This window comes from Delphinapterus leucas, chromosome 8 (genome assembly GCF_059928025.1).
Source record: "Delphinapterus leucas isolate spDelLeu-1000000601 "Yukka" chromosome 8, BTC_Dleu_Yukka2, whole genome shotgun sequence".
NCBI lineage: Eukaryota > Metazoa > Chordata > Mammalia > Artiodactyla > Monodontidae > Delphinapterus > Delphinapterus leucas.
The window spans coordinates 114,457,268-114,480,293 of record NC_143136.1 but is presented as its reverse complement, the minus strand read 5'-3'; the positions used below and the strand labels follow the sequence as shown (position 1 = coordinate 114,480,293).

General features: G+C 40.8%; 1 pseudogene; it reads right to left on the bottom strand.

The window, feature by feature from the left end:
• Positions 1-17,625: 17,625 nt before the first annotated feature.
• On the bottom strand, positions 17,626-22,479 carry LOC149748620 (protein TASOR 2 pseudogene; annotated as a pseudogene).
• Between the last annotated feature and the right edge of the window lie 547 nt (positions 22,480-23,026).

Below are 23,026 nucleotides of genomic sequence, written 5' to 3'. Positions count from 1 at the left end.
TGTAACTTTCCCCCATTTAGAATAAGACAAAACAGGATTTAAAAAAAATCCTGTCCAGTTAGCAAAGTACCCAGTGCACTTATAACCTAAAAGGGAACTTAGAATTACATAAGATGTTGGTTTACTTTCTTAACCTGGTTTTCTCACCACTTATGTGTTTTCCAACGTGTATGCCTTATTACATTATCGTGGAAGGATTTTTATAGAATAACAAGACACATGGCTTTTATCTGAGAAAGAGGAAAAGGTATTGTAGTACAAAATAATGTATTTTATCAATTCTAAGATGTACCTTTTCCACATTTTGATGTCTCTCAAACTGAGATGTGTCTTAATGATTGGGGGCATGTCATTTCCAATTGGCATACACTTTTCTTTTAGTGGTACAGAATGTAATAGCATATCTTACAATTAATGGCATCTTATATTTGATGAACTGTGATATTAGAAAATGGGAAATTAAATTCCATGGTCTCTCCAACTATAAAGTTCTACTATCATCTATAAGCTATCAATATGCAGCAAAATATGCCTACATGGAAACAAAAAACCTAGACCTTACTGCTGTATATCAGATTGCTATTTGTCTTCATAATAATTTTTAAAACAAGACAAGCTATACTAAAACATGTAACCACACTGTCTTTTTAATATATGTGAAATACACAAAACATCGGGCCAGAAGCTGCAGAAACTTATTTTCAGAATAGGTGAGGTAAGGATTATCAAAATCTTTCCTACACCATCTGGCAAAGAGTTTCACTCACACTGTGGGGAGATGGATAGGACAGTGAGAATACAAGACCACTTATAAACTAAAAATAGAGGGACTAGATCTGTCTTTCCTTTCTAAAGTGCTTAGAGGTTTCAGGGTGGAAATAAAAGCTTTGTGGTGTAGCCGTGTAACTAGTTTTGGTTAAAGAGATTTAAATGGAATTGTGGAGGTATGTGTTTTTTCTCTTTCTTTTCTAGTCAGTTGCCGGGAATGGAATGAAGAGTTTGGCTGTCCCCTTATTTGATGCCTTAGACCACTGTGTAGAGCAGGGTGTCTCAACCTCAGAACTATCGACATTTGGGGCCAGATAACCCTTTTCTGTGGGGGCTTTTTTGCTGTAAGATGTTTAGCAGCACCCCTGACTCTACCCACAGGATGCCAGTAGCAACCTCCCTGCCCAGTGTGACAATCAAAAATGTCTACAAACATTGCCAAGTATCACCTAAGGGGTAAAAATGTCTCTGGTTGAAAGCAGCTGGTGTAGAGGGAACACATATAAAAATGCTATTCTGTGGCTATCCTATTTCAAGAGTTCTATATGTATCTATGTGTGTGTGTGTGTATGTGTGTGTGTGTGTGTGTGTGTGTGTGAGTTTGTCAGATCACATTTCTATTTGTTTGTCTGGAACATAAGATCACTGCATATATAGAATCTGACATGAATGAGAACTGGAAAATTTTGATGAATCGATGGAATATTAATTCACATTTAGATGTCATTAAGGCTCAAAAAGAACATCTGGCCAAATTATTTCCAGAACTTGTTGCTAAGCATGGATTTGCTACTTATATAGCTAAATGTCTCATTTTTAAGATTTCCCATTAAAGGATGCATTTGGAAAAGAAAATGTGTGTGTGTCTGTGTGTGTGTCTGTGTGTGTGTGTGCGTGTGTGTGTGCGAACCTCTGTGGGGACAAAGAGGAGAGAGGGAGAAAGCAGGGGGTAGAGAGGAGTGTGGACAGGGAACAAATGGAGATGAATGAAACGAAAAACAGTTAGCAATCTATGATAGTGTTTTACTTTTTCATGAAGCTCTGTTTACCACTGAGCACTTTCATAGTTCTGATGAAACTGAATTATTCTTTTCTAGCAAGTAGTGAGGAATCAAGTTCCTGACGATTTAATCATTATAAAGATAGGTTGGCTGTGCTTGCATTTCAGAACTTTATCTCAGGAAGTCAAAGCTATAAACAGGCTGATGCAGAGCTTATCCCATTAAAGGAATATTAATACCTTATAATATATATTCTTAAAATGCTCTGGTTTTTTTAATGATTTTTTGTTTTTTGGCTGCGCTGCATGGCTTGCAGGATCTTAGTTCCCCGACCAGGGATCCAACCCAGGACCCCTACAGTGGAAGCTCGGACCCTAACAGCTGGACCACCAGGGAATTCCCTAAAATGCTCTGTTTGCCACTTTACCTTTATTGATTCAACTAGAAGCTGTTCATAATTTGAACATATTATAAATGAAATTTCCTAGAAGAAATAATTAAAATGACATATTATATAGACATTATTTAAGGCTTTAACATGTTTAAAGACAGTTTTTAACATTACTATGTTTAGAATCCTGTCAGAAGAAACCTTAAAAAATAACAATGGCTACATGATGGAAAAGAATGTTTAGGCTTTACAAATTACCATAGCACAAACTGATGCATGCCTACTTCCTCCTGTGCCATCCATAAACATGTAGTACATGTGAGCTTCAGGGGCAAGAAATGAGGAGCGTGCTGCTGTATACTGTGTTGATTACAGAGAAATGAGAGATGATGTTGTGAATATTAAGAGATGAGACCAAAGCTCATGAAGCGAAAGATGAAGATTACTATTTATCTGGATAAGGCACACTTCAGAAAGCTGTTTCAGGTACTAACTTAATAATTAGATTTGTGGGAAGGCCCTCATATTACAGCCCTCTGAAAGTTATTTAGAAATCTATTTGTCTTTCCACTTTTTTGAGAAAGAAGCAAATAACAACTGGGGCATTCCTGAAAGAAACAATGTTCTAGTAAACATCCTGGGAAAGCTCCTTTTTGAAGAATTAGAATTTTAGAAGTAAAAAGGATTTTAGAGATCATGTAATCCAACTTATTTTTACTTTTACACATGAGGAAATTGAGACCCAGGGAAGTGGTGACCATCACTTGCACTGGCTATGGCTGCAGTGAACTTGTAGTTTAATAACAGGCACAGATAAAAAGACGCTGAGTCATCAAGTAAACGTTAATTTACGGTCATTATTCACTGATTACAAACTTAGCTGGGTATCAGGATCACCTGAAAAGCCTGATAGTACATTCCTAGGCCCTTTCAGACCCTGTGAAGAAGACATGTGGGGACAGCTTCAGAAGTCTGTATCAAAAACAAAGTCTTGGGGCTTCCCTGGTGGCGCAGTGGTTAAGAATCCACCTGCCAATGCAGGGGACACAGGTTCGAGCCTTGGTCCGGGAAGATCCCACATGCCGCGGAGCAACTAAGCCTGTGTGCCACAACTACTGAGCTCGTGTGCCACAGCTACTGAGCTCGTGTGCCACAGCTACTGAAGCCAGCGCACCTAGAGCCCGTGCTCCACAACAAGAGAAACCACTGCAATGAGAAGCCCGCGCACCGCAACTAAGAGTAGACCCGCTCGCCACAACTAGAGAAAGCCCACGCGCAGCAACGAAGACCCAACACAGCCAAAAATAAATAAAAATAAATTTCAAAAAAACAAAACAAAACAAAAACCAAAGTCTCCATAATTCACAAGGAGCTGGTCCTTAAACACAAACTTGGGAAAAATTAAACAGTATCCGATAAGCTTGAAACACATAAAATTCCTTTTAAACGATTTTAAGAGTAAGAATTAAGAGTTGTAAATACTTGGCAGCTTCAGCTGTAGTCGTCCAAAAACTTTGGCTGCCGGCCATGACCCTACTGGCAAGGGCAGAATGACTAGAAGGTTATGAAGGCAGGGGGATCACAGAGACTATCATGAGAGCAGCTGCCTCTGGTTGTTATAATTTGTCTCTTTATGTAAACATAATATTTCCCCAACCAGTTCTACAGGTCCTTCAAATGCAAGGACCACATTTCATGGCTTCCCATATTCACTGCCTCTTGAAAGTGCCTTGCATATTTCAGGAAGTATGGAATAGTGTCTAAGAAGAAGGGTTTTAGGATTAAAAACCTAGATTTGAATCTATGAGCTTCCACTTTCACTTACTGTGTGATACTGGGCAAGTTATTTCCTTCTGTGACTCAATTTCTTTATCTGCAAAGAGTACAGATTACACTGTAAAGAGTAAACAATCTTACCTATGTAAAGAGCTTAGCATAATGTATGGAATGTGTTATTTAAAAAAATAACGTGGGCTTCCCTGGTGGCACAGTGGTTGAGAGTCCGCCTACCGACGCAGGAGACATGGGTTCGTGCCCCGGTCCGGGAGGATCCCACATGCCGCGGAGCGGCTAGGCCCGTGAGCCATGGCCGCTGAGCCTGCGTGTCCGGAGCCTGTGCTCCGCAACGGGAGAGGCCACGGCAGTGAGAGGCCCGCGTACCGCAAAAAATAAATAAATAAATAAATAAAATAAAAATAAAATAACATGCGCCTGGCTAGGAGTATGGGTACTGAGGATATAACAGTGAAAATGACAGATAAAAATCCCTGTACCTGTGGATGTTTTTGGTGGGTGAGGGAATATAGATGACAAACAAGCAAGATAAATATAATTCTTGATACAAACAAATGCTATAAGAAAATAAATATGATGTGGTAAAGAATGGCTGAGAGGTAAGGCGTGTTGCAGTAAATAGGGTGATTAAGGAAAACCTCTCTGAAGATGTGACTCTGAGTTAAGAAATGAAGGATGAGGAGACAGCCATGAAACAAGCTTAAGCTTAGGAATCATGCTTGAGATAGGGCACAGCGAGAACAAAGGCCTTGAGATAGGAATGAGCTTCAAATGCTCTAAAAGCAGAAAGAAAGTCAATGTTGCTGGAATGTAGTGGGGGGGGGGTTGACATAGAAAATGAGAGTAAGGGATGTAGAAGGTGCTCAGTAAGTGGTTAAAATATAGAAACATGTTAAGGGCTTTACAAATGTCTAGCCCTGCAGTACTATGTAGATTGTGGATGTATTTTCGTTTTCTTTGCTTTCCATTTTTCTTTCCTCCTTTCTGTCTTGGCCTTCCTGCCCAGTGCCTCCCTTAGCTCTGAGAGCGTGGGCTTTCCAGCTTCTCTGATGAGATCTCAGTCAAAGAAGCTATTTACAGCTGCTCCATTCTTGACTGTGAATGAATACACGGAAAGAGTTGAGTGGTGAGGGAGGTAGAGATTGAAAATCTAGAATTTCTTGCAAAAATCAGCTGGGTACTTTTCTTGCTCCCTGGCTTAAACCTGTACGGTGAAACCCTTTCCAAACACAAACAGCAGGAGACTAAAGGCAGAGGCACAGCAGGCAAACTCAGGGGCAAAACACTTTTCTCCCTCACCAGCATGCCTGAGATGACATGCAGCGGGTCCCCTACCTCTCTCAAGCTTGCGGCGGGCAGGTCTTGTCGTTTGGCATTTCCCGCCTCACTCTGTTGTCTTTTATGGTGAGGAGTAAGATGTCTGGTTAGGGGCTGCCTCACAAAGTGCCAGTGAGAGGCACAAGATACAGAAGTGAGACTGGAAAAGCCAGAAGGGACACCACAAACATTTGGACATGAATTTGGAGGAAGCAGACTTTGTACCATAGGAAAGGAAGTATAGGCAGAAGTACATCTCTAATGAAGAGCATTATCTATGGAAAATTGGGATTATGAATTTTGGGGATTAAAATCATCACCATGATACACTGATGATGATACGATGATCAGCTTCTCTGATACGACAAATGTGAAACTTAGCTTCTTTATATTTCACTTTTCCTTTCTCTACTCTCTCCATTGTTTTATTAATTATATTTAAAATTTCTCTATTGGTTACCTTGACTTTTATATCCATCAATTTAAAATAGTATCTTCTATTCTTTTCTTTCTTTATGCTCCTACTCTTATTCCAGTATTTTTAGGTAATTCAAGATGGTAACATTTTCAGTCTGTCACTGCAGTAAAAAAAAAAAACCCAAAGCCCACTTCTGTTTTGTCCATTAGTTGCTTCTAAAAATTAAAATCTGAATATCTGAATCTATGCCATTTTTAGAATGTTCCAAATTTCAAGGACCAATGGATTTTCTCTCCCTTTTTTTTAGATCAGTTGCACAAAACCATGTTACCTTTAGTTTGTGCATGTCTGCATGGAGACTTTTCACCTATTTTCCCTCCATGCAGCTGCCAATTGCTTTTCTCTTCACGTTAGAGAAATAAAAAGAAACCCTATGTTTTCTTATTTCTAAGATCATCCAACTTCTTAATCAATCGTTTGTTAAAGAAAATTTACATTTTTGTTGAAGACATGCTTCTTGGAGTCCCATAATTTGTACAAATTGCTTTAGGTCTTCTGCAGAATAACTATCATGGAACTATTTTCAAATTATTGAAATTTTGGATCCAACTGTGTGTTGGGTGCTGGTCCTCTTATTTCAAGAATTCTTCTTTTTTCCCCACCCCCCAAAATGCAATTTCAAGTACTTTTTCAGAAAGAATCTGTGGAAGGTAAAATTTCTAAGTCTCCCCGTGTCTGAAAATGTCTTTGTCTTCATGCATGATTGATTGTTTGTCTGTATATAGAATTAGGACAAACTTAAAATTTGGCAAATGATGCATATTGTATGAAATCAATATTGTAAGGCCTGCTTTTGTAATCAAAGCTGAGAGATTGCAGAGCACTGTACCAGTAAATATTCTTCCCCTTTCTAATATCATGTATTAACTTGTTTTCATGGAGTGGCTCTTCAGAATTGGCAGGTTCCCACATTCTGTTCAATTTAACCAATACTGGCTTGCTTTTTCTAGTGAAGGATCAGTTTTAAAACATTGTGATACTGATACAGAGAACTTGATACAGTATTTGTATCTTTTAATCAGTGTAGCCTTTGCAGTTATGAGCTTCTGCTGCTCAAGAGCTGGGTCAGTACAGTTTGCGTGCCATCTGTCCTCTTGACATTAAGGAGATACGGAATCGGATGTTCCATCGTTGGGGACAGTATCCCTCACTCCTCCCCACCCCTTTACATTTACATCAAGTGTTAGAACAGTGCCCAGGCAGCATAGCCACAAGCTGGGTTTATGTGGGCCTCCAAGTCTAACCAAACTCCAGACTTTGAGAGTCATTTTGGAGGAAGCCTGTGTGCGGTGTTTTAATCTAATAAATTTGATGAGAGCAGAGGGGAAAGAAACTATCATAAAGCAGGTAAACGTAGAAGCTTCTTTTGTATCCCAGGTGTGGCTTCTTCAATGGACCAAGCTGCTGCAATGCAGTATTGATTTGACAGAGCCTCTGCTTCAATGATGTCTGTCTCACAATGGCTCCAGATGATTTCTGTACTGCAAAATAAAGCCAAACTCTGGAAACCAGCTCCCTCTTGTTGGTCTTTTGTGTCCTGACAATTCAGAGCTAGTAAGTATTGTACTGGCCTTGACACAGCTGCTCATTTCCTTCACTAGAGCTGAAAACGGATGCTGGGGAAGAGTGCTGAAGACCCTAGTGGTTGGTGGAGTGCTGCCATCTGGCTTCACTGTGAGTAGACCCCGAATTACTTCTTGGTACAATATAATTATTAGACTCTCTTAGATATCCTTAGTAGTGGTGTAGAACAGGGATTCGTTCCCATCAGGGAGTAAGTGACATCCGGTGGAATGGGTGCGTTAATATATTTATTTATTTAATAAGTTAATTAATTTTATTTTTGGCTGTGTTGGGTCTTCCTTGCTGTTCACGGGCTTTCTCTCGTTGTGGTGAGTGGGGGCTACTCTTCGTTGTGGTGTCTGGGCTTCTTGTTGCGGAGCATGGACCCTAGGCACGTGGTCTTCAGTAGTTGTGGCACGTGGGCTCAGTAGTTGTGGCACACGGGCTTAGTTGCTCTGTGGCATGTGGGATCTTCCCGGACCAGGGATCGAACCCGTGTCCCCTGCATTGGCAGGTGGATTCTTAACCACTGTGCCACGAGGGAAGTCCCAGTATTTTCATTTAATTCAGATTGTAGACAGACAGTTTTTAGTGGTAACTCCTTTCCCCTTGATTGTTACAAGCCTCACTCTATGTGCTGTCATTTACATCGAGGACATTGTATTCTCTTTTATAGTTGAGTCTGTCATTTATGTCGGAGGAATGAGGACATTGTAACTGTATTCTCTTTTAAAGTTGAGTCTGAAGGACATAGACTAAGGTAGGCAATCTGTTAAAGGATTTAGGGTAATAATAACTTCGATTATCCAAGTGATTACTTTAGCTTTCTCAATCTCATACTGTCCATTTTTGGCCAAAGAATTTTTTGTTGTAGGTGGGCTGTCCCGCACATTGTATGCACCTCCCTGGCGTGACAACCCCAGATCACCCCGGTTGAAAACAACTGCTTCCTTTTCATAAGATTATCTAAAATTCCAGCAGGCCTTTCCCCTCTTTTCCTGCAATATTTCACATTGTGAGCCGTTAACGCAGCTGGAGGCACAAGCTGGGTTAGTAGTACGAAGGAAGTACCAGGATGCCTTCATATTCTGCATTCGGCATATTTATGGGAACAACCAACATTTCTGTGCCAGGCCAACGGGGCACAAAGGTGATGAGGGCAGAGTCTCTGCAGAAGCTCAGTCTGGAGGCGCCTGCTCCTCTGTGGCCTGGCTAAGCCTTCAGTTACAGAACGGGCGGCCTCGTGGGTGCTGGAAGGTCCTTCAGGGGAGGAGCACGGCTGGCAGGTGCGCTGTACTTTCCTTTTCCGTAGTAATTTCAGATTAATTCAGTGTACCGAATACAGTTATGGTCCTATTAGATTCTTATCCCTGGGGTAAAGATCAGCTGAGTGGGTCTCTAAGCAAGAGCTAGGGTAAGAATTAAAACTCAGTCATTCTTCCTCCTCCTAAGAACATACCGAGGGGAAAGGAACACTTTCGGTTCTGTAGGGGGAGTTTAAAAGCAGATAAATGGCTTTTGAGGGAAGTTCCTGTGCAGGCTGACATGACCCCCTGGAAGGGCCAACTGGAGAGTTGTGAGGTGTCCTCTTGCTGGAGCCTGCTGCTTGGCACCGCACGAGGGAGCGGAAAGCACCGGGCAGGCCTGCGGGGATGAGGCTTGACAGATGGCGGCCAAAGTGAGGTAAGTGGTAGGATTCTTTTGGAAGCTACTTATTCTGCTAAATGGCCTAAAAAATTTAAAGTGCTGTAAAACATTCTCTTACAAATTTAATATTTGCTATAAAATCATTGCAGAAGCAGTTGAATGATTTTTAGTTGTCTTTATTAAAATGAAACAAATTAGGTACAAAAACCTTTGTTCCAAATAGATACTATGTATCTTACCAATGTTTTTGCTTGGTTTTGAGTTTTAAAGATTGGTGTAGAAATTATTTCTAATATAAATAAATGATTATTTCTTCCTCAGAGGGTTGATTTTTGTAGTACGCTGTTTACAAAAACTGAGTAAGTGAAAATGACAGTTTATAAATTTGTACCATTTAGGAAAAAAATGTTTATGTAGTGTAGCATGAATAACAGCAGATAAAACCATTGAAGATGTTAGTTTTTACACAGGTGGTAAAACCTTTAAAACAGACTCCAACATGCATTACATGTGCATTTCTGACCTTAACGTGCAAAAACAAAGCTACTGGTTAAAATAGACTTATTTTTGCTACAACTGAGCACACTTGTAAAATCCTTATTTTTATCATTAATTTCAATGAATAGCTTTGAAGCTATTCTGCTTAAAATGAGAATAATTTAAAACAATAATATTGAACACTGTAACCCAAAACTAATGGAAAACTACAGTGCTGCTGTGAACAAAGCCAGACAACAAAGTCAGACATTCTGGCAATGTGTAAAACACGAAGAAAAATGTTCCCCCAAGTTGTAGAACACTGAGGTACACAGAACAGTCTTCTCATATAAATCAAAGGTTTTCAAAGAAAAGGGAAAATACTCATTTGTTGTTGGCATCACCGATGTCTAGGTAAGCTGTAGTTAAATCACCCGGACAAATACAAAATTGATAATTCCGTCTTTAAAATAAAATAACCAAGAACTATTCCATAAATAGGATGCTACCTACTGGGGAAAATGTCTATGCATGTAGGCTACATTGTCTTCCGTCCTGGCAGCAGATGGACTGACTGCAGGTGAAAACACTCATAGAATGGAGGTTAGTTATTTCATTAGTGATACTTGAGAAAGTCCCATTTATGCCAAACCAGCAGCGCCCCTAAATAAACAAAACTTTCACAAGAAAATTCCTAAGTCACTTCCTCCATGTGGCCTTCCTCCGATCAACCCCAAAGATCTGTGAGACCTCCTTTATTCTGTATCCCATCATCATCTAAATCCCAAAATTTAATTAAGGATTTTCCAGACTTCTTCTTTAGAATCTTTTCTGAAACAAATGGATTTGTGAGGATCTGGAAGTCATATATAAGCTTTCCTACAGTTATAGACTTTAAATGAAGTTTGGCTTCTATATTATATTGACACCTGTGAATCTGTTGCTTAATATCAATAAAAGCTCCCCAGACTCTCTGAGTGTGATGCTTTTCTTTCCAAAGGCACAGACCTAGGCTTCCTGGTGTCATCCTTCTGTATATAGCTGTGCTCAGGTCAGCGGTGATGGTCAGCAGCCTGCCCGGGGTGAGAGTCTCCCTAAAAGGGACCCCAGAAATTGATCTACCTTTCAAGAGGCTCCATCAGCATCCAGAAACACTGTACCCTATCTCGAAAGGCATCGGTCCTGCTGCTCTGCAAATCAATGTTCTCCAGGCCTCATTTTGGCAGCGTGGGCCCTGGAAGTCTTTCTGTGCTGTACTTCTGTAGCCTTCCTTCTTGTGCACCCGCACTGCAACCTCTGCAACTTCCCCTTACTTGGCGCTGGGATTTCAGGACCTAGGAATTTTCCACGATGTCCTTCTACATGCTTTTCATCGGCAGGCCTGGGCTGGCATGTCACACAAGGCTAGCTCCTTCGGCCAACCCCCTCTGCTTAGTCAGTGGCAGCTCCGCAAATGCTGGAGGGATGACTCAATGCACGGGAGTGTGTCCTAAATACTGCATTTGAAAGTGATAGTTTTCCTGAGCTTCTCATGACAATGACTAACCTCTCTGAATGTTTCTTTATGCCTGTGAATAGCTTATCGAAACGGATTAAGCATCCTTTTATGCATGTTCTTAGTAATACTGGCAATATAGTTCTTTTTGTTTGTTATGGAAATAACCCAAATTGGGAAAGGTAGCTTTAAAACTCCCCCGCTAACCAAAGCATGATCAATTGGGGAAAAAATTTTGAATTCTTTTCTTTTTCTTGTGAGAGGCATGGGAAATAATAGGAAAGGGAAAGTGGGGAGCACCACTCATCAAAAACATATTTTAAGAAATGTGCTGGCTTCTATTTCAGGAAGGTTTACATCAACACTGTTAACAGACAAATGAAGGAAAAGGAAATGTGGATCATTGGTATTGGTACTTTTCAGAAAGGCTGATTGATAATATTTTCTTGTATTTGAGATAATCAAGGACAGAAAGCAATGTCACAGGATGTGAATTACTCCTCATGACGGTGAGGAAGGTGCCTATTTTCTGTCTGTTGTACAGTATGTCTGGGAAGTCCCTCCCACACTGAGTCCTTGGTCTTTCTTCCTCTGACCCTTTCACATGACTTTGACTCCTTATTGGCAGGGCCTTTTCCTAAGATTCTTTTGCTGATAATCCAGTCATGCTGTTCTCACACAAAGGCGAGTACTAGAAATAGGCATGTCAGGCTATGACACAGCCTTCCTCCTCCTTTGAAGGGGTAATGACCTTATTCAAGATGCTTTTATTAGGTCTTCTCCGCAAGTTACCGGAGAAAAGTCATTGCATTTCATTCACACAACCATGCTGCCACTGCCAGTCTGGGTGGTTCTTCCAAGTCTCGGTCAACCCCCGTTTTACATGGCTGAGGCGAGGTAAGAAGTTGGACAATGAATTGTAATAACCTGGCTGATTTCTTACTTTGATTTAAAAAAAAACAAAACTAAGCATTATTATTTTTTTCTGCCTGTAAAAGTAGTCATTCCGACCGTAGAAAATACAGGGAAAACATAAAGAATAAAATTAAAATCCCACAAAATATCATCGTTATTAAATTTTGGTATTTTTCCTTCTATATCTGAGTTAAGTTATCTTGTCCCACTGGATGGGTGGGACCAACAAAAGAATTTTCTTTTTCTGTTATGGCCAAATCTACTGTTTCAACCTGGGAGGATCTGTCAGTTTTCTCATAGTGTGCATCACAGAGTTTAAAACTACTTGGAAATACAGCCCAAGCTGGCTGTGCTTCTTCACCTGGTACCTGGCAGTCAGGACTAGAAGCTGGTGACACTTCTTTAATTAAAGAACTGAAGGAGGGGGAAAAAAAACAGAAACAAAAACAAACAAAAAAAAAACAAACAAAAAAAACAACTGAAGGAGAAGTCTGAACCAACTTGAACTTCCTCTGCAACCTCAAGGGCACAGGTTTCTTTCGAAAGTATGAAAGCCACTGTCTGTAAGTTATCACCTTTTCTCTCACTTTCTCGTGGTTTCATTGACGTGTGATCAGCAGAGTTCACATCAGGCACCTCTTCAGGCTCAATTATTTCTTCCGCTGTCTCCTGAAGCTCTAAGCAGGGTAACGGGGCCTCCTGCTGCTGCTCCATCTCACCAGCGGATGCTTCTTCCCAGGGACTCGTGGGCGGTGATATGGTGAGAGTGAGGTCAAGGTCAGAATCCTCCTCTGATAACTCGAGGCTGACTTCCTCTCTATTCACAGATAGGCTGGTTTGTTTGGTAAATGCAGAATTAAATGTTTCAAAACTCATGTGTTCACTGTTTAGACCACTCTTGTCATTCTTTAGTTCTGAAGAGCCATCCGAAGCATTCCTCACTGATGGGATGCAGTCAAGTGAATCTTTTTCTTCCAAGGGATCAGAAGCTGACGATGAGACTACTTCTTCAAGCTGGGACGACTCTACAGTGTCTTCCGAAGAGATGCTGGAGAGACTCTGGCTCGACAGAAAACATTCTTGAGAGAGCTTCATTTCTTCTCTGGGTGACAAATAACTAGAACTTTTAACTAGTGATAATGCCTCTGTTACAAGGCAATTATCAGACGGCGATGGTGAGCCTGCAACAGCCTGCCCTTTCTGTAATGAACACATTTCTTTAGCAAGTATCTCTCTACTCACTGAGAAGGCACAAAGGTACTTAGCGCCTTGTTGTCCTGACATTGCCAGAGAGGGAACGTCCCTAAGACCCTGTGTCTTTTCAAATGCGGACACAGGATGTCTAAGGCTTGTAGCAGGTGATACTTGTTTAATCAACTCCACATTAAAGGATGTAGGTTTATCAGCTCTGTTTACAACTTCTGTCTGTATTGGTGCATAGGCATTTTTTTCAAAACTGAATGTAACTCGTTCCAGATTAATCACTCCATACTCCGTATCATCCTCCCCTTCCAAGGATGACTGACATTCTTTGATTATAAGGCTGCTATGCTGGATAAAGCCCTGCAAAGCACCTGTTTTTGTTTGCATTTTTGCATGAAAAACATCAACTTTGCTTTCAAGGGTGCTGTACACAGACTTTTGAAAAATCATTGACGGATTGCTGATCCCATCGTAAGTCCTGGCGAATGTGGACTGTGTGACAGTATCATTATAAGATGTCACCTGTGTGCCATCAAGTGGCTCAAAGGTTTTATCTTCAGCAGGAATAGAAGATCCATTAGTTTGGGTACTTCCAATGCTAGAAAGCACCAGATTATAGGTCTCTAGTTTATCTGATGACTCTTGTTCGGCTTTCCCCCCAATTATCTGAAATGATAAAAGCAAAAGAAATAAATTAATTTAAAAAATCAAGGGCCAAATAGATCTTTTTTTCAAGCATTTACATATGTGAAGAACAGAACAGACAAAGATCAATTTTAGTTTGCTCTGTTCTTTTGAATCTTCATAGGGTAGAGATCAAGCAAATCCCTCTCTTCTTAGGCTTAAAATACCCCCCAAATAGGAATTTGTTTTATCTAAATACACACACACGAGAACTCCAAAACTTTCTTAGTTGCACAGCCTTGGTTTTTTTTTTTTTTAATGGACTTTTGGGAAGAAAAGCGGCTAGACCACTGGCAATTTAAAGACTTGAAAATGCAGACTGCTAAATAGCATCACTTAATTCAGAAATGCAGCAGTAGAGGAAAAAGTGCTCAATTAATTTAAATTATTTTTAGTAAGATTAAAAGATAATCTTTAAAGCAAAGAATAACTTATTTTAAACACCAGCTTTCAATTAGACTATAAATGCACTGTCATCTGGAATGTTCCCATGAGGAAACACTAATTATTATCTCTTGTACTCAGAATACACTGATAAGCAGCTTTCCCAAGGTATCAATCTCTATCCTGTTAAATAAAAGTCCCTTACCCCTTAGCTGTCTTCTTAGCTTATAACTGGACATAATCTCTCTCTCAGTTTAATACCTCCCTATTCAACAAAGCAGCAGAAAACACAGTGCAGCTTGCATTAATAAACTCAACTAAAAGGACTGATTTAAACAGCACCAGAAAGGATTTAGCATAAACAGTAACAGAAATACCTCTGGACAATTTTGATAACCTCATAAAAAGGCTGTTTCTTTTCTTCTTTTTTTTAAAGGCTGAAGAATGGTCTTGTTCAGAATATGGTAAAGTGGATTGACCATACAGTTGACCTACACCTGTAGCTCTGGAACACTACGGCCACAGATTTCCTGCCAGATTTTGAAGCAGTCGTGTTGTAAGTCAGGACCTGTGTTTCAAATCTCTTGTTAAAAACATTTCTGCCTTAGTCAAAGAAAGACACTGACCTGAGCAATTGGCAGGGAGGAGCTGAGACTTGGTTTTAAGAGGACACGACTGGCCAGATACAAAGCATAGAAAACTCTTGATGGCACACTCATTCTGAGAACAGTTCTATGACCCTCCCAATCGTACTGTAGCTGATAATGTTGGGCCATAGTCGTGAATCTCACCATGCCTGTGCTCTTAGTGAAATGAAAACTTTGATAATCCTAGTTTGCCCTAGAATAGGGAGTGGTACAGGATGTGTGTGCACCTTTAAAGTATGGGTACAGTATTCAAGAAGATGACGGAAACATATTTCTAAGTATATGCTATAGAAAGTGTTAGGAATCGTTAATTTTAACATTCTACTTTCTACTTAATACTCTTTCATGTTTGCAAGAAAATCATTCCTAATTGGACATTACTAAAGTAAGTTAATATATATTACCACGACCGAAAATACTTTATAAGAAACTAGTGTGTGTATAAATATATATGTAATAATTAAAATCTGCCTGACTAAACATAAATACTTTCTTATTCTAAGGTAGTGATTTTATGTATCTCTTTGAGAATAAGATGAAATTTATGAACCCCATCCTCAGAAAAAGAACGCATACACACGTAACATATATTTTATGTGTACACATATAAACACACACATATGTGCATATATATACATAAATACATCCACAGAATTAGACACTGAGAAACAGCTAGAGTGTCCAGATCTGAGTCTTGGCCGGACAATTTACTATGTGCCTCCAGGCCATTCTGTACTTCTCCATCCTCAGTCTTCTCACCTATAAGATGGGTGGCACGGTCCTTACCTCACCCGGCCGTGTGAGAATTAACTGAGCTAATGCGAGTGAAGGGCTCAGACCAGTCTCTGGCCCACAGCGTTCCACCAGTCTTCATTCTGATGAAGATGAGCATCTGCAGACACTCACAGACCCTCTGAGGCTCACCCCTGGACCTGCAAATCCCCACGGAAGCCCAGGTACAGAAACTCAATGTTAACACAGGCACTGAAGGTGCCCAAACCCATGTAAAATTATTCTGTAATAAATCTGCTCTGAAAGCTTAAAAAGGCAGGTATTTTGTCAATCCATTTACTTAGAATCTTGATACAACTTTTTAATTTGCTCCAATTAAAATTCGATTATCAGGCTTCCCTGGTGGCGCAGTGGTTAAGAGCCTGCCTGCCGATGCAGGGAATACAGGTTCGTGCCCCAGTACGGGAAGATCCCACATGCCACGGAGCGGCTGGGCCCGTGAGCCGTGGCCGCTGAACCCGCGCATCTGGAGCCTGTGCTCCGCAAAGGAAGAGGCCACAACAGTGAGAGGCCCGCGTACCGCAAAAAAAAAAAAAAAAAAAAAAAAAAAAAAATTCGATTATCCGTCCTATCAGTTGAGAACAGTGAAATGAAACAAAGTGTATTTTTCATATTTACAAACAGTTATCTGCAGACTATGAGAGGTCTGGCATTTTATTTACTGTCTCAGGATTTGTTTTCTGTTTTGGTGGTACGCGGGCCTGTCACTGTTGTGGCCTCTCCCGTTGCGGAGCACAGGCTCCGGACGCGCAGCCTCAGCGGCCACGGCTCACGGGCCCAGCCGCTCCGCGGCATGTGGGATCTTCCCAGACCGGGGCACGAACCCGTGTCCCCTGCATCGGCAGGCGGACTCTCAACCACTGCGCCACCAGGGAAGCCCTCAGGATTTGTTTTTAAAAATATTCTTTAATATATTCAATTTTAGTTTCCTTTAAGGTTTATCAAAGATTTTTTATATTTATTATTACTGCATTTGATCCATAAACACTATTATAGGTAAACAGAATAAGTATTATTCACCTCTTTTAAAAGATAATAAGCTCAGAGAACAAGTAATTTGCCCCAAATCATACAACTAAAAAGCTACATAATTATGGTTGGCTCCCAGATCATCTGAGGCCTACGATTTTTTTCCTCCTTTTGTTTCTTCAATCAGGATGGTAGATAAGCTCCACCTGCAGACAATCCAGACTTTGTAAACTAAGTTTCTGGCATTCTAATCCTTTACATAGCTAGAGAATCCACTTTCCTAAAAGAAACCAATGCCTTGTTATGAATGTGATTTTACGTACAAAAAATATTTCTTCAAAAATAACACCAGCATTTACAGTATTCAGCTTTACCTACCTCATTATTACAGGAATAGATGAAATTCTGGCTTTCTGGGGTCTCTGGATGACCTGCTGTTGCAAACATTTCTTTCTGTTCATTCTGCACCCAAAGCTCCAAGCCTCTCACAGGCGGTGGTTTCATGAAAGGAAGCAGGGGGTCAGTGATTGGGAAGGACACTTTGGCAGTAGGACCTCTGGGAGCCTCATTAGTCTCCAACAGAGGGTCTACGGAGCACCTTTCCACACCGGAGGACTCTTCAATTTCACTGAATTCAAACGATTCTAACGTGCTATTTATGCACACGTATTTTGCTGGGTTGCTGTGTTCTACTACTTTTCGGGATGATTGTATGACTTTGTTTTGATTGCTATAAAACAGAGCTACCCACATATGAAGTAAAAGCTTCACTTCTTCCATGGTATCTGGTAAATCAGTATTCCAAGGCCTGAGATTTTAAAGAAAGAAGAAACCAAAATCATTGAAAATGACTATTTTAGTTGATTATCTTATAAGTAAGTGCCTTAATTATTAACCTTAGTTTTTGTGTTCATTTTTATTTTAAAAATTACATGAACATGAAACAATGAGTAAAATAAAAATGAAGTTGATATAACAAATAATTACAGTGAATCTGCTTGGTATTATTCCCAAGTTACTGGATTTTACACACTTCCTTCTCCCTCCCCAGGGTTTAGCACAAGTATCCCTTCTCGCTACATTTATCTCAACAGAAAAGTTCATCCATTTTCATCCAGGGTCACTCCCACTCACCCGTGTAGTGCTCTGACTACAGTCTTCTCCAGGGGGTTGTTGGTATACTTACTTGCCGTCTAAGCTGAACACGTAATCTGCTTCCCATACGAAAGTGACCTTAAAGGAGCCGTCACAGCTGAATACGGCACGAGAGCGGCAGAAGTCCTGCAGGCTGGAGGGCAGCACCCCGCTCCTGCGCCTGAGCGCTGGGGCCTCGGAAAGCTGCTGCAGTGGGGAGGTGACCTGCTGATGCCGAAATGGCATCACTTTCCCCACTGGGGTTCCCGCTTCAGGGCCTTTTGTGCCATTCTTGGCAAACGCAGGGCCTGGGGCCCCTCTCTGCTGTAGATGCTTCTTTGAATGTTCTGCAAGGAGCAGGGCATAGGAACGCTCCACAGCAACGACAGAGCTTTGGCTTGCGTCGGAACTTTCTAGGGTTTCCTCGGGCAGTGCTGACTGGGCTTCTGCAGGGGCCTGAATGCCAGCAACCAAGCTTTCTTCCTCCTGGCTGACCGTGGGGTCTGATGTCAGATTACTCTTATCAGAGGAGGGCTTGGATGACGGTCCACCTTTTTGACTTTTAACTCTTCTATGATATTCATGGTCTGATGTACCACGCAAAGAATGTTCTTTAGAAAGCAAAACATCGTTCTGTGGCAATTCAGAGGAGCAGGGCAAGTTTCTGGGCTCAGAGGATGGTGTGGTAGAGGTAGCAGCGCTTAATGCAAGATCAGCCAACATATTTAGGGCCTGGGAGTCACAGTTGACAATGGAGTTTTCAGGTGGGTCTTCTGGAGCCACTGTGATATTTTCTGGTTGAGCTGTACTTATGCTAATAACATCTTCTTGACCATCTGAAATTTCTGATTGAAGCTGTGAAGAAGTTTTTCCTTTGGCTTCAGCATAAAAGAAAAAAAGACACATAACACTTGATTTCCATAGAATTAATTCTTTGTCATATTCCTATGGTTCAGTGAAAATCAACAGTTAAGTCAACATATTCAAGAAAAACCTCTTGATATGTTGCATAAATTGTATGTTAAATTTTTATTACCAGAGTGAGGTCTTGTCCAACTTCCTGATGTATTATAATGTATTTACCAAGGAACAAGTCTTAAGGAATGTGCATATTAATTTAAAAAGAAATCACCCTTCAAAACTGCATGTACTCAGGCTTCCCTGGTGGCGCAGTGGTTAAGAGTCTGCCTGCCGATGCAGGGCATACGGGTTCGTGCCCCGGTCCAGGAAGATCCCACATGCCACGGAGCGGCTGGGCCCGTGAGCCGTGGCCACTGAGCCTGCGCGTCCGGAGCCTGTGCTCCGCAACGGAAGAGGCCACAACAGTGAGAGGCCCGCGTACCGCAAAAAAACAAAAACAAACAAACAAAAAAAACCTGCATGTACTGACCTACACACAAGGCATACTGCTCAGCTAAAGAAATATACAAAGAGAAAAAAACAAAAACAAGAAAACAAGACTCCTGCCCTCAGAGAGCTTACAATCTCGTGAGAATCTAAGAATTTCTAAGTTTAAAGTGTATATTATAGAAGGTTAATGTACTTTCTTAGAAATCATTTCCCTTGGCAAGTTATTAGAGGAACCACCTAAGTTCAAAATAGAGATGATTTTTAACCGTACTGATGTTTAATTATAATACGTTACGATACAAATAAAAAATGAGAAAAGTAAGAATATTCAGAATCGCCAATTAATTTCAAGTTTTAAAACTTCAGTTTCTGCATTAAAAACATTTCCTCTCTATTCTATCTGCAAAAAAGCAAATCTCCTCATCTACTGATAATTCTCCTTACAGCAGGTACTCAAATCTACCCACTGGCATTTGGTCAGAAAACTAACATTCTCAGGTGGTTTACTTGCCTTCTCAGGACTTTGATTCAGCCTTTTAAAATGTGATTATCATGAAGGACAAAGTTCTCAACAATACTGGGCAGTGAGTCCCTGTAGCAGGTGGCTGGATGGACAGAAAAGCCAACTGTGCTCCTCTTTATAATTAGCAGTAGCAGGTCTGAAATAAATTACTAACCTGTCTGCAAAGCCCAATGACAGTACATTTACAGAGAAAACTCTGGCCTATGAGGTCATCAAACAGAATGACAAGAGTGTGTGTATGGTGAGGAGGGTAAAATTAATCAACCACTGCCCAGTTTTTATTTAAAATATCAAAGCCCAACGGGGTGAGGTACGAGAAAGTGGCCCAAAGAGGGCTGTCTCGTGAACCCTCCGGGTGTACTGGAAACACAGTCATTTTAGGATCTCATGTGTTTACTGACACTAAGTTCATTCTATCCTTAAATACTATGGTTCTTACACTGAGTATCACTATGAGGAAGGTCGAATATAGAGAACACTGTATTGAGTCAAGAAAAAGGGTTCATTTTCATATGTGTCATTTCAGGTAAATCATTTAATAACTGACTTGCTAGAGGTTTTCAATTAATTAAAAATACAATACTGATCATCTATCTCTTTTAAGAAATACAGATAAAATGATGCCAAATAAATTATAAAAAATTAAAGAGTTCAGTAAATAAAAACTATATTGAAAACTTTAAAAAGGACAGAAAACCATTAGTTTCAGTAACAAAATGATTGAGCCTTCTTAAACTCTGATATTTCAAGTAAAAGAAATGAAGTGGATTAGCATGGGTGATTAAGAAATAAAAGAAAAAATTAACACATTATTTAAAAGGTGGTAATCTTAAAATTTTAACTTGGAATGTGGCTGCACGATATATACAGACACTTGCAATACAAATCGCCCTATTTCTGAATACCCATTCTGGAAACTTTTCATTTTCTGGGCTCACTTTTCTGCCAATGCCCAGTTGCACACCTCCTCCCACTAATCGATTAGCCTACAAGTATATAGAAGCCAATTCAGCACAAGGAATTCTAATGACAAGGCTGGGAATACAATGCATTATGTATGTATCTATACTCATCCTGTTTACAAACTAATTGGAAAGACAGGACCAAGACACACCAGATGATTGGAAAATAGTATGAATTAACTCTTTAACGTTCTCAAAAACCCAAAAAAGAAATGGAAAAAAAAGGAGACATGAGTGCAGATCAGAGCATCAGGAAATGACTCCGGGTGGACTTAGCTGAGCAGAGGGGACTGCACAGGAGTGACAACAGGCGTGGTTCGTGTGGGTGGCACCATGTGCCTGGCAGGGAAGGCACGCATTGGGAAACAGCAGGAGAGAAATGTGCACCCGTGGGTAAGACCACCTCGTAACTGCCTGGGGAGACAAGCAGAGAGGCTGTGTTGGGTATGACTCTCTACAGGCTGTACGGTGATATGACTGAGGAGCTTTCAGAAAAATCTTCAGCCATAAACAACATTAACGAAACTGAGGAAAGGGACTTCCCTGTGGTCCAGTGGTCAAGACTCTGCGCTTCCAATGCAGGCAGTGTGGGTTCGATCCCTGGTCAGGGAACCGAGATCCCACATGCTGCAAGGTGTGGCCGAAAAAATTTTTTAAAACAATGAGGAAAGAAAAAACCAAGCTCATCCATAATACCATCACCCCAACAAAACAAGAGTTTCTTTCCCTGAATTCCACTAAATTTGAGGCTTTTAAAAAACCTAAAGGTAGATGAGAGAAAGTAGAATCATGAGATTAGACAGAAAACTGATGGAAATACAGAGATATGAGGAAATGAAGGTTTTTCTAAACAAAACACACCACCACACATACAACACAGTAGGACTCAATACCGAAGATACTGTAAAATGTATAGATTTTGCAGCTTGGTGGAGCTGCACTCTACTCAGAGAGACGGGTGTGAAGAGGGACATGGAGCTGGGAGAAAAGTGAGGTCCGCGGTGATGAGGGAACGTGCCAGCAACGAGGAGGTTCCAGCAGGTGGAACACGGAACCAGCAGTCAGCTGCTGGCTCACAGAAGGAGACTTGGTTATTCACTTCCGCACAAGTAGAAGTAGAAAAGTAAAACTGCTTTTAAAATTAATTTAATGCCTTTTGAAACCAAATACAGGGGCTTCCCTGGTGGCGCAGTGGTTGAGAGTCCGCCTGCCGATGCAGGGGACACGGGTTCGTGCCCCGGTCCGGGAAGATCCCACATGCCGCGGAGCGGCTGGGCCCGTGAGCCACGGCTGCTGAGCCTGCGCGTCTGGAGCCTGTGCTCCGCAACGGGAGAGGCCACAGCAGTGAGAGGCCCACGTACCGAAAAAAAACAAGAAAAAATACAAGTGAAATACAGGATTCGAGATTACTGACTGCTTTGAACCATGTCTTTACAGTTCCCTCTGGACAAACCTATAATATCTTCTATAACTGATTATGGTCCAGAAAAATACTGCCAGATGCTACTTGCTTGTGAATTTAGTCCTTAAAAAAGGCCATTTATACTTTAACTCTGCTAAACAGTTCATGTTCAGGCTTTCTGCAGAATGAAAAGTAGGGTCTATTTAGTGAAGGTATGAATCTTGGCACTTTCTTACTTATTCACAATGGGAAACCAAGTTACTTGTCCTGTCAGTGTCTGAACTAAAGAAGACCACAAGAACGTGACAGATTTCAACTGATCTTATACTGTTTCAATATACTACTTTATAATCTCGATTAGTCTGTATTACGGTGCTGAAATTTACAGGAAGAGGACTTCTTACCAGGTTGTGGCTGCTTTCTGATTCTGGGATTCTGATTGCCTTTTACTATATTTTCCCTCTGTTTTTGTGGAGAATTCTTCACAGGTGGCTCAGCCCTTGGAACAGTTTTGACTGGAGATGTCTCTCGTTTCCTTGCCCTTTTAGCATTCGTTGACCCTGGAACAGCTTTAGAAATAGGAGCTTCTTAGTTTTTCCAATCCAATTTGGTTGTCTGTACAAACTGTGCAGTCAGCACTTCAGCACCTTATGCAGAAAAGACACCGTTTTCTAAGGGGTAGGGGGCGCACATATTTATCAGCATAGCTTTCCTTTGATTTGTTTTGGGGGGGAAACTTTAATAATGGGGAATAAAATATAAAATTGGGGGTATTTCATTAAAAGATTTTTGAACTTGCTAAGTGTTGGTCTATATCCCTAATTAGGATTAGGAGAAAAATATCAGAGTAATAACTTTATAGAAACAAGGCATGACTTAATTTTTAAAAAAGATTCCATAATCTTTGCTGACTGATGTGGCAGGTAAGGCTGAACATGCTAGTTCACAGCACAGGGTGACGGATAATTCAATTTACACAAAAGCGACACAGCTCCCATAAAGCCATATGGTTAAAACCATGATCACACTGTAGAGAAGAGACTGTAGGTTCACAAAGAGCCATCTTACATATTTTCCTTCACTACACCTAAATATCAAAGCTTTAACGCTGCCTGAAAAATCATCTCTTA